Here is a 12,023-nt window from a genome sequence, read left to right on the forward strand (position 1 = left end):
TGTTTGTCCCCACATGTATTAGCTCACCCATCTCAGACTCGCCAGCCTTCAGAATTCAGAAAATCAATTTCTACACGTTTATGAATTCCCCAGTCTCAGGTACCATAGCAACATAAAGCAGACTGAAAGAACAGGTCCAGGGGTAACACGGCAGACTCGGTTCCCGTGGAGATGGGATTCAGTGAAAGGAAGAGATGATGAATAAGTGACCAGACATTTCAAAGAGCAGAAAGTGTCATCAGAAATAAAACGAGAGGTAATTGTACTATGTATTGAAGGTGAGGAGAAACTACCTCAGAGAATGCGGGCCCATCTGCCTTCTCATAGGAGACATCTTACCTCCGTCTGAACACTGGGGGACAATCTTCCTCTATGACCCCACACTGAGAATGAGAGATGCGCAAGGCAAGACACGGAACAGCAGCTGAGCTGCGGAGCAAACAGAACTGAGCCCAGCCAGCCCTGCAAGTCAGCCATTCTCACAGCGCACAGCACTTCCCAGAGGAGTGGAAGGAGAGAAGGCAGATCTCTGTACCCGAGCCAAGAGGGCCATTAGCACAGCGGCTACCCTCTCAGAACATAAACTCCAATGATGACATATGATGTGATTACCACAAAACAGAGAACACCAGTACCAAAATCCAGGAGCCAAAAGATGTAACACAGGAGAGAAGCCCAGGCCTGGTCCGGTGCTGGGAGCCTTTCTTGGGTACCATGAATTGTGAGGTTCAGAAGCCATTTTGGAAAACTGAATCCTAACAACCCGCCCACCCCTGCTGACCCCCAGGCTCTTGGAGGTGGGAAGCAGTAGCGGTGTGCTTTCTAGAGTACGTATTCTAAAGACTGGTGTGTTTCTTCTCATTTTCCTGCCACTTGAAGCAGTTGGTTGCCTCTAGACTGGACTCCTTGCCTGCAGTTTTTCATTCTCGGCCAACACTTACTGGGCACCTGCACAGGTCCAGGTCTGCTGCCAAGTTTCACTGACTAGTAAGAACCACAGGCACACGGGGCACCCTCACGGAGCTTCAGATCCACATCCCTGCAGAGTGGTGTGTGGCACCCAGAGAAAGCCCTTTGAAAATTGGAGAAGATGGCACAGCTCCTGTGGGTTAATGGAGGATATCACAGACCACTGTTAAAGCTGGAGTCCTTGGCCATCAATGGGTCTCCACTGCCTAGGGACACGAAATCATGATATCTGAGTCCAAGCCTGTTCCAGACTGACTTCCCATCCTATAGCCTCATGAGCAAACAACATGAAACTTAGAACTCCGTGCACACAAACATACAATACCACACCTCCATTTTCATACCCCAAGACCTTGGCTATTCTGCCTCTCTCTGAATCACTCTCTCTCTTTTTGTCTGTTTGTAAACACTCCTTAATTCTTTAAAGTTCCATTTTAACCTCTAAAACCTATTCCTGAGGGTAGTTTAGCATCCCTTCCACTGCCTACAGGAAGGTTTCCCAGCAGGAGCAAGGCGTCTAGGCACCCCATTATTAGGCTTTATATGACCCAGTCATCCAGTGCAAGCTTTGAGCCATTCCTGATCACCAGAAATTCAGATCCAGTGGCTCAGAATTCAGATCTCAGGTTTTGAGTCAAATAAACTCAGTTAGGCCTCATCCTGCTGTCCACCAGCTTTGTGACTTCAGTTTGCTTTGTAAAATAGAGAAAGATACAAATGATTATTAGCTAAGACACAGCACGTAAAAGTCTTACCATAGTATGTCATATCTGGATAGTGCTCCACCATTTGTAATTGGTATTCAAGTTTCATTGTATCCTGATTTGAGTGTCTGTCCGTTTATGCGGCCCACCCCTCTCCTGGTTGAAAGTAACTCTTGAACTACAGTATACTGTTTATTTAGCCTGTGTCTCCTAGGGACATGAATTCCTAGATGCAAAGAGTTGTACCCTAGCTCTAGATCCCAGGGTGCATCATGGTATAGCATCACCATTTACAAGCTGTTAGATTTGGTCAAGTCAATCTGCTTCTGTTGCCCTCCAAGTCAATCTGCTTCTGTTGCCCTCGATTGTTTGGGGTATAAAATGGGCAGAATGATGCCTACTGGATAAGGCTTTTCATGTACAATCAAGTGACAACATTGGTGAGAAGTAGTTTGGGTAGGGAGGGGAAGGCCATTGTTAGTCTGATTTTGTTGCCCAGAGTAGGAAAGAGCCATTGTTGAGGCCTATGACTCCATGCACAGTCATGTACTTGTGAGTTCTCCATGACAGACCATGTCTCTCAAAGTTCATGAATTAGAAACAGACTTCTTAAGACACTGAAGCAGGCAATATCTATGGAAGGCATTAGCTCACCATGGTTCTATAACTCATAATGGACAATGCCCACTGTAACAGAGCTTGATGTTAGAAGGTTCTCTCTTTCTCCCTGTCTCTCTCCTTTCCTCTTTCATTCCTTCTCTCATAGAATAACATAGCAAAAAGGCCTTTGCAGACCCCTCTGTGTTGGACTTTCCTGCCACTCCAACAATGACCCAGACCATTTCTGTTCATGATGAATTGCCTAGTCTGTGGCATATCCCATTATTGCATGATAAATTGACCTGAGAGCCTCTCCTGGCTACTTTTCCCTACTAAGGATCTCTATGTGCCCCTCTTGTTGAACCTTCTCTGGTGACTTCAGAAGTGATTTCATAGTCACCCACACAGCAGCCCCAGCCTCCCCAAAGATGAGTCTGTGGTGTGCATATTAAGATAAAATCTGCTCAGAATGCTCACAGCTGGTCACACCACAGTCCCCTAAAGACAGCTGGAGGCATGGAAGAAGGGCAGGCATTGTGGCACATGACTGCAGTCCCAACATTTGGAAGGTGGAGGCAGGAGGAGAAGCCGGCTGTGCAACATGAGACCCTGCCTCCAAATGAGAGCATATGGGAAGACTGGGTAGGCCTTGTGCAAATTCAACACATTTTATGGGAGAAATCTGAGCATCTTCAGGGTTTTGTATCAAGTTCCTAGAACAGATCCCCCCATGGATAACAAGGAATGGCTGTCAATTTATTCCAGAGAGTAGTAATGACTAAAGAACTGAAAGTTGATTGTCCGTACAGCAAAGGAAAATTGTAAATAAAGTCAATGATATCATGATATGATGCTATTGTCTACGAACGTATTGGACACACTTTAATTAAACACATGGTCAGAGATGGCCTCCTTGACAGAGCGGCATTTGAGTTTTGAGCTAAAACACAAATGACTAGAAGGATTCAGCCCTGTGAGAGACGATGATGAGGGTGGCAAGCAAAGAAAATAGCAACTTTTTTTTTAAGCAGCTCAGGGTGGAAATTGAGGTCATTGGAAGGGAAGTTGGTGACTCAGAGGACAAGTGTTGGTGTTAAAGCTGCCAAATGGGGCCTTTGAGGCTGCGAGGAAAATATGGAAATCAAATGAGCAGTCGCATGAGGAAAAGGGAGTCCCCTGCCTTTGCAGTTACAAGTGAACAACTATTGTGTGCTAGGTGCTGGAGATCCCGAGGAAAATGTGGACCCAGCTTTTACAAGGTCGGTAGCTGGGGTGTAAATAATTATAATATACGACCAAACATCTAGTAAAAAGATTTATAGGGTGACCCTCCAGCAGGAGAGATTTCACTGACACTAGAACACTTCACTTTGTGGATTAAATCTAAGTAGTAAGGTTGCTGCCAAAAGGTACGAGACCTGGGTGCTAAGGCCCTGGATGAGTCTGCTCAGGGTCCTGTCTCACGTTGAGAACCAGGAAGACTCGGTCTTTTGCTAGTGAATGGCCTTAAATATCCTATCTTCAGAAAGATCTCCCTGGGGGACGGTTAATGACACATCCGAAGGAGATACCAAAGACAACTGAGCGGAGCCTACAGCTGAACAGGTAGGTGTACAGATATGGAGAGAGGGGGAAAGAGATTTCCAAGTCGAGATGTCCTAGCAACAGACACCCCCACCCCGTGTCCACAAACTTCAAGACAGAGCTACGAGTCTAGGGAACTCCCCTGTCTCCCTCTTGCCTTCCCTGCCGTTTCTTCTGCCACTCGCTGTTGTCCCAGCAGCCAGCCCCCGCCTCCCTTCTCAGGAAGCTCGGGTCTCCCTGGGAGCCTGGCTGCCCTTGGGGGAGGCCTCTGAGCTGTGTGCCCTGCAGCTCCGCTAGCTTTCGGGGTGACATTAGAGGGGCTCTGCGCCCCCCGCGTGGCTCGCGCTAAGCCCAACAGGAGGGAGCCTCTCGGCGGAGGAGTGAGGAGGACGGGAGGGAGAGGCGCGCCAGAGCCTCGGTCCCGGGCGCCCTGGTCGGCCGCGGAGGAACTGCAGCCTCCAACAGGTTCGTAAACCGCGCTCGCTCAGCGTCGCCAGCCGAGTGGCCCGGGGAGACCCTGGCCGAGGGCCCGCGCTGTCCGTAGCCCTGAGCGCCGCCGCTCCGGCCTCTCCCTCCGCAGCGCTTTCTGTCCCCCCCCACCCCCCGCACCCTTCCACACCGCCCGGGGGACAGCTCCCGGCTCCGGCGGGGCTCGGCGCGCAGCGGGTCCGAGCGGCCCCCGGGGCTCTGAGCTCTCTCACGGGGACTCGCCGGGACGCGGCATCCCGGCCGCGACCCACGGAGCGCAGCGCCAGGGCCTGAACGCTCCCGGGGCGAAAGGCTTGCCCTGTCGGGGACTCCCGTTCCTCCCCGAGCGGCAGCGCGGGCGCGCTGGACCCAGGCCTAGTCACCGCTGCGGCCCCATCCTGGGTCTGCGGTCCCCGGGGCCTGGCGGAGCAATGGCGGGGCTCAGCTAGGACTGGGAGAGAGGGTGGAGGGGACCGGCACAGGAGGGTCCCCGGCTCCAGCGGGGCGAGCTGGGCCTAGTCTGCACTGGGAGGCAGGAGTGCGCCGCCCCCCTTTCCTGCAAACGGCCACCCCACCTCCGGGTGGCGGACTCGGGAGAGACCAACCCAGAAGCCTGCGGCTGCTGGCTGCCACCGCTGGTCTGCCCGGAACATCCCTAGAAAGTGTGAGGCTGAGTTTCCGTCGGGGAGGAGGGGGAAGGGGCTGAGAAACAACAGGGAAGCCTCTGGAAGGAGCGGGGCAGAGGCAGGCTCCCCTCCTTCTGGTCCAGGGCTCCACCCCCACCTAAAGAAAAAAAATCCGAGCTTGCCAGCAAGGGAGGAAGCCGAAGCGACCGGGGCAGCAGGTAGCAAAAGGCGGTTTTGCTCTGAGAGAGACTACAATTAACGAGAAAAGAGGCTGAGCCTGAGAAGCTGGGAGGTTCCCAGACAGGGAAGCCAGCTCCTGGGCAGAAAACCAACCAGAGAAGAAAGATCTCCTCTCGGGAGTTGAAGCTGGGAGGGCCCTCGTGTCACGTGACCCTCTAGTGCTCTCAAAGATTCTCTCGCAGGCAGACAGGGCCTAGGGAGCAGAGGTGTCCCCTAAAAATCACTCAGCAATTTAGTAGTAGAATTGAGCCTAGAACCCAGGCAGGCTCCTTAACTCCTGGAACCATACGGACCCAGACGCGGAAGAACAGGTGGCCTCTGCTCTGAACCCAGCCTCAACTTTAGCATTTGGTAGCACACAGCGACGGATAAATAACCTCCTGAAGCCTCCTTGACTATTCAAGAGGGGTGATAGCGTGAGCAGTACACACTGGGTTAAGGCTTAATGTCATAGCTATGTAGTGAGTTTAGTGCGGTGCCTGGCACATTAGAACTGAAAATAAATAAACCGAGTAGCTGTCATCATTAATTATTCCTTCTGAAAACGTGTTCGGGGACACATTTTGGGAGGATGAAGAAGTGCCCCAAGGATGCCACAGGCCAGCAGAGGAAGCAAAAAGTAAAATTAAAATATGGTGTGATAAGTACTCAGGCTAGTAAACAAGGCTGTGGGACTTCGGAGGCAGGAGTGTTGGATTGTGGGAGAAAAGAGATGGCAGACAGATGGAGCTGTGTACAAAGGCCTGGAGGTATGAAATTACAGCTGCCCGGGTGATGTCACCATGTCAGAAGGTCCCCAGGATGGAAGGCTGAGGCCAGTCCCCAAAGTGCCTTTTCTGGATGGAGTGTTTCAAGTATATTTATAATAGAGGGGGAAAAAATAGGAGCTAGGGACGTGGCTCAGTCTTTAGGGCAGCAGTGGCACATGTGCCAAGCCCTGGGTTTGATCCCCAGTGCCACATAAACCTGGCCAAGGAACACAGGACTGTAATCCCAGGTGGAGGCAGGAAGATCGGGGATTCAAAGTTATCCTTGACTACAAAGTGAGTTCAAGGCCAGTCTGTACCTCAGGAGACACTAGAGAGGGAGGGAGCAGGGCAGGGGGATGACACCGCCCAGCTTCAGTAGCTGACCAATTTAACTTCCCCTATACCTATATTCACTCTCATCACACATACATACATACATACATACATACATACATACATACACACATACCACACATGCACTGGGTACATACACATACATACACCACCACCACCACCACATACACACACCATGTACACATACCACATATACCACAGACATCACACCACACACCATACACACACAACACACAACATATATCACACACTCACCACCACTACTACCACCACATATATACCACCCACATATACACAATACACACCATACATGCACACACCACATACACACACACCACACCACATACACAGCACACACACACACTGACTTATTTTTGAAAAAGCCTAAGACATCACGTAAGACTTCATATCATTGTATGCAGAGATATTTTCAACATCAGTAACCCCTTTCTGTCACCCAGACATCTGGGCCACCTTAGATGTTATTAAATCTTGACTGTCCTGCCTCCTCTGGTACTCTCCAGTTCTCAGCAGGAAGTTTTAAGGAATAAGCCATATTGTGCTGACACATACATTAGAAGAAGCTACTTTGAGAAGAGTCAGAAGATGACAAACATTACGCAGACAGAATTGTATGACGATGGTACACCAGCCAGTGTCCAGAAAGAAAACCAAAACACTAATAGAGTCCTGTGAAGAAAAACTGAGTTTCCCCTTCAAGTGGCCTTCATTGTGAATTCATACAGTGGGGGTATGGTGATCAATAAGTCACTTTTACTGAATCATGGGCATCCCCTGTATCTTTGAATGGATCACACATACAGCTTTTCAGCTCACTGTTTGCCTAGATGTGTGCTTTGGCTTTCCTGGTACATGCAGAGTATGCTATTTCCTTCCCCCACTCTAAAATAGGGCAGGGGATGTTTACCCGGTCTCCGGGATGAAGGTTGTGTGTGGCAGCTAGTCTTTGAGACCTGGCAAGCTTCCTTTGTAGGCTTTAGAAGTGACTTGAAGGTAGGTTAGTGGTACCAAGCCTCCAGCCGCTGTGCTTACTTCCCAGGTGGCTCCCTGGTTCTTGTTAGCAAAGGCCTCTGAAGTTAGGCACCCATACTCCATCTCTGTGGAGTTCTGCTCCTGATAGGATTACCCCAATGAACATGAAGCCTTTTTCTCCATTTGCCCTGAATTTGGCCACACCTCCCTCTGGGCTACAGACTACAGCTCCTTTGATGTAGTCAATGAGTAGTATTTGGCCCAGGCTCGGGCAGAACTCAGACTTCAGTGTCTCTGTAGAGTATAAAGTCTCTCCAGTGACTGCTGCAATGTGACAGCTATGCTGAGTGGCTGTGCCTTCATTGGGCTCTGGTGTTCTGACTCAGACGTTAGTATTTTTCCCTTTTCAGGGAAGCCCCTGGTCTGTGCAATGCTGTGAAAGATAATATTTCATAAGTTACCCTAAGTTAAAGGAAGATAAATGAGGAAACAGGCAAGGAGCTCTTAACATCCCCAATGAGGGGACATCAGCAGAAAATAGCCAATGAGCTTGCCTCGTGCCTGGGCACTGCTGCAGGCAATGCTAGCGACATATAACGTGAGCCTGTGAAGTTAGCCTGAACTAACAGATCCAGGTGTACTACCTTCTCTGGATGGATTGCCATGCAGAGTGCTCCAGAGGGACTCTACTCTTCCTTCATGACACTTAGTCACTGACTAGCTCTTCCACATCAAGCACTGCAGGTGCTAGTGACATGGTGTAACCGGACACATGTGATGTCTGCTTTCCTGGGGCTCACACGCTCAGAGCAGACACAATCATTGAAAATAATGACAAATATGGAAACACTTAGACAGACATGGAAATGGTAACATGGAACTGGTGTCCAAATAACAGAGTCACATTTGTGGAGAAGCACACGCTACACACACTGTGTAAAGAGCAAAGGGCTAAATGTAAGCCTGGGCTGTTTGGGAACAGGTAGGAGGACAGCATGTCTGGAATAGAGTGAGTGTGCAGAGAACCGACCATAGATGAAGTCAGGGAAGGGCAGAGCAGGGCTAGACAGAGCAGAACCTTCCGAGCCATGGTCACAAGGTAGAATTTTATGCAGTTTACACTAAAAAAAAAAAAAGATAAAAACTGGTTTTGCTTTTTAAATAGTCTCTGTTGGCCATGTGGAGAGTGGTTGGCCCATAATGCTGAGTTAGGAGCAGAGGAGGCAGGGAGGATGAAATACCGCCTTCCTTCTTGAAGGTGCTCAGCACACAGTCAAACAGACAAGGGCAGCATGACCTCCATGTCGAGCCAGCATGGGCTGTATCACTGAAGCAAAGGATTTGCTCCAGCAAAGCGAAACACAGAAGGGTTTGCTCAACGGGGCCCCTGGGAGGCCTCCTAGAGGCAGACTGAGGCTTCTTGGTCTTTCCCCACTTTTTGAATAAGAAACTGCCTTCCTAGCCAGGAGTTTTCTAGAGCTCAGAGTCTGTGTCCCATATTTGGCGCAATATATTGAAGTAATTTAATGGGGGGAGGGGTTCTGCCCGACTCTTTCCTGTTTTGCTCCCAAGTAAACAACACAAAGACATCCGAATTTATTCACATGCTACAAACCTAAACTGGGAAGGTTCTGAGACTATTGTAACATGGCTAGGCTATTAATAACCAGATAAATGCCCCATTACCTGCCAAGTGAGACTTGCTCTGTTTCATGTGTGTCCTCAATATGAGCTTCATTTGGCCATGTGCTCATGGTCCCTGCTCATGGTCTGTCCTTATGGTCTATCCTGCCTCTTGAGGACCTCCGTCTTCCCCTACATTTTTCCTTCTCCTCATGTTCCCTACCTGAGACGCCCCCCACCCCCCACACTCAATCTCAAGTTCCACCTTCCCCTCTCTCCTGTTCAGTCCCAAGCTCCAGCCTTTTACTGTCCAGTCAGAGACCGGGGAGCATTCTTTATAGTACACGGTCAATACAATGTCCATGTCCAGACTGCAACCTGATCTTGGGGCACAGCACTCAACGTGACTATACAGTGTACAAGACCAACCCCAACACAGGCAGTGGGTGTCAGGTTGTTCTTGGGGAAGGAGAGGAGCAGAGCTGGTAGACAGGCAGAGGCAACAGTGGCAGAGAGGAATCTAGACAACCTAGCAACAGATCCCAGCCCTCCGCAAAGACACTTGGTGAATTCAGGGAAGTCATCTATCTTTGTGACCTCCACCTCCTCATTCTTATGATCCAAGTCCCTTCTTCAAGGGGATTCAGTAAGGATTAAACAATGAGACATTCAGGGAGCCCTGGCACTCTGAGAGTAAATCTGAGGGCTGGAGGATGGTTCCTTCACAAGGTGCTTGCTGTGTAAGCGTGAGCACCTGAGCTCAGAGTCCCAGCACTCGCCTAAAAAGCTGGGTGTGGTTGTGTGCACATGGGATCCTAGTGCTGGGGAAGTAGAGATAGGAAGCTTCCTGGGGCTCTCTGGCCAGATGATCTTCCCAAATCAGTGAGAGACCTTGTCTCAAAATAATAATGATAATAATAATAATAGTAATAATAATGATAATGTAGAAAAACAAGTGAGGAAGTCACCTGACATTGACCTCTGGCACTTGCACACACACACACACACACACACACACACAGATGTATATGCACAAACACAATCACATGCACCTTATGTGCAGAATAAATAAATAGAAAGAAAGAAAGAAAGAAAGAAAAAAAGAAAGAAAGAAAGAAGGAAGGAAGGAAGGAAGGAAGGAAGGAAGGAAAGAAAGAAAGAAAGAAAGAAAGAAAGAAAGAAAGAAAGAAAGAAAGAAAGAAAGAAAGAAAGAAAGAAAGAAAGAAAGAAAGAGAAGTATGGTTAGTGCTAAATAAAAAGGGGGTAAAAGAGAGCAGGCTAGCAAGATGCATGTGCCAAGTGATACCAGCTGGAGCCCAGCTCTGAGGATCTACAATCACCGGCTGGAGATGGCTGTCATGTTCTATAATAAGTGAGGGCTATCAGAACGTTTCAAGAGGGAGTCTATTAGAGGAGAGTAATGAAACCCCAAGGCCCAGAGAGGGAAAGGAATTTACCCCCACACAGCCAGTTACCAACAGAACTCTTCCATCTGTCTCCTCCATGTCTGTAGGATGGCAATGGCAGGTTATATTTTGTTCCTCTGTGACATCCTCAGAGCCTATAAGAATTCCTAGTATCTTCTCAGTAAATATTTATATAGTACATTGCTGAGTCAGAGACCAAATGGAACAGGAAACATCAGAAACCTCGAATCCTTGAGAAGATTAATGCGTTTAAGGCAATGAGCAAACACCCTCCATAAAATAGATCAAAACAGCTAGAGAGGTTTGTCCTGAGTCCCTCCAAACCCCAGGTTCTCTTATGATAAAAGACACAAATGTGTGCACTTCCCTCGCTGACCCCCTCAGTCCACAATGAGCATCACTTCGTAGTGTGCAGAAATTAATCTTGGTAAGGTGCCTACAAGATGAAACCGGTTGCTTAGACTTCAGTGTGGTAATTGCCAATGCAGAGGAAAATGCATTTTTCCATTTGCAAGAGGCAGGTCTTTGTGTTCAGAAAAAAAAAAAAAAAACCCAGCCATTAGAATTCCTGTGGCTGACTCGTTGGGAAGCTGTGACAGCCAGGCAAGCAAGCAGGGTCTTTCAGTTCAAGCAGCAGATGGCTAGAGAAGCCAGGCGCCAGTTCTCCATGCTGAACGCCTACTCAGAGCAGGGTACAGGGCCAGGCACCTCGCCAACAGCAGAGAAGCCCATCCTGCCACCTCTTAGCTGGACCATGTGACCTGCCCCATCCTTCTCTGAGCTTCAACGTCATAATCTATAAAGAGGAGAAAGGCTAGTGAGGTCCCTGGGGTCATTTTGACTTTGGCAGGCCATGTATAAGTGTCACTTCAATGCTGCCAGTAACAGTGTATAGTAAATGTATCCTCCTATTTCCGGAATGCTTAAACACAAAGCCAGAAGTGTCTTCCTAGGCTATCCTTCTTGGGCCAGGACAAGGGCCTGGCCTTCAAAGAGCTCAGGTCTAATGGGGAGAAAGAAAACAAACACATAAAATTATTTGCCAGGTTCTGTATATTCTAAGGGCAAACATGCAGCACCAGGGGCAGAAGAAACAGAAAGAGCAGATACCCTGGGTCATGGGAAACTCAGCAAGGTTGCAGGATAGAAATGGAGTGACCAGTGGGGACAGGGGTGGTGGGAGCCCTTATAAGCTGCCGTTGCCAAGTTCAACAGAGTGAGATTGACACTGGGGAACGATCTAGTAGCTGCTGAGGCTAGGACAGGAGCTGGGGCTGGGACCAGAGCCTGCCACAGAGATTTTCTTGAGGTCGATCAGAGAGCTTCCCAGGATGGGTGATTTACAACCTCTCCCAAGTCTCTACTGCACCCAGCCCAGGAGGCTGGGTCCCTTCTTCCCCAACCCCACACCCCCTCAAGCACAGAGAGCCTGCTTCTGCTTCTCCCATCTCCATACTCCAAATGTCTGTCCCATGCCTCTCTCTGCCCAACCCCCCGGCAAGACTATGCCAAGCTCCCAGCTTCCCCTGCACTCAAATCCCATCCCCTACTACCCCAGAGACACGACTCTGAGGCCCATCTCTCCCTGGCTGCCCTGAGGACCCTGCCTCAAGGCCAGCCACGTGCTTCTGAATTCCCCTACTGGACCACACTCTCTGCATGAGTTTGCAGGCAGTGTTCCCTCTG

General features: G+C 49.3%; 1 protein-coding gene and 1 long non-coding RNA gene across 4 annotated transcripts in view; one reads left to right on the forward strand and one right to left on the reverse strand.

The window, feature by feature from the left end:
• Positions 1-12,023, reverse strand: part of LOC115488208 — a 112,561-nt gene that overhangs the window by 11,654 nt on the left and 88,884 nt on the right. The gene's annotated exons all lie outside the window — the stretch shown is intronic.
• Cplx2 (complexin 2) overlaps positions 3,438-12,023 on the forward strand; it is an 81,960-nt gene continuing 73,374 nt past the window's right edge. For 2 of the 3 annotated variants that reach the window (NR_155492.1, NM_001362218.1), the window contains exon 1: positions 4,030-4,322. The gene's annotated coding sequence lies outside the window, so the exon portion shown is untranslated. Of the gene's footprint in view, positions 3,879-4,029; positions 4,323-12,023 lie in introns of those variants that run through there. The other variant, XM_017315376.2, reaches the window with a different exon arrangement.

This window comes from Mus musculus, chromosome 13 (genome assembly GCF_000001635.26).
Source record: "Mus musculus strain C57BL/6J chromosome 13, GRCm38.p6 C57BL/6J".
In the NCBI taxonomy this organism is placed as follows: domain Eukaryota; kingdom Metazoa; phylum Chordata; class Mammalia; order Rodentia; family Muridae; genus Mus; species Mus musculus.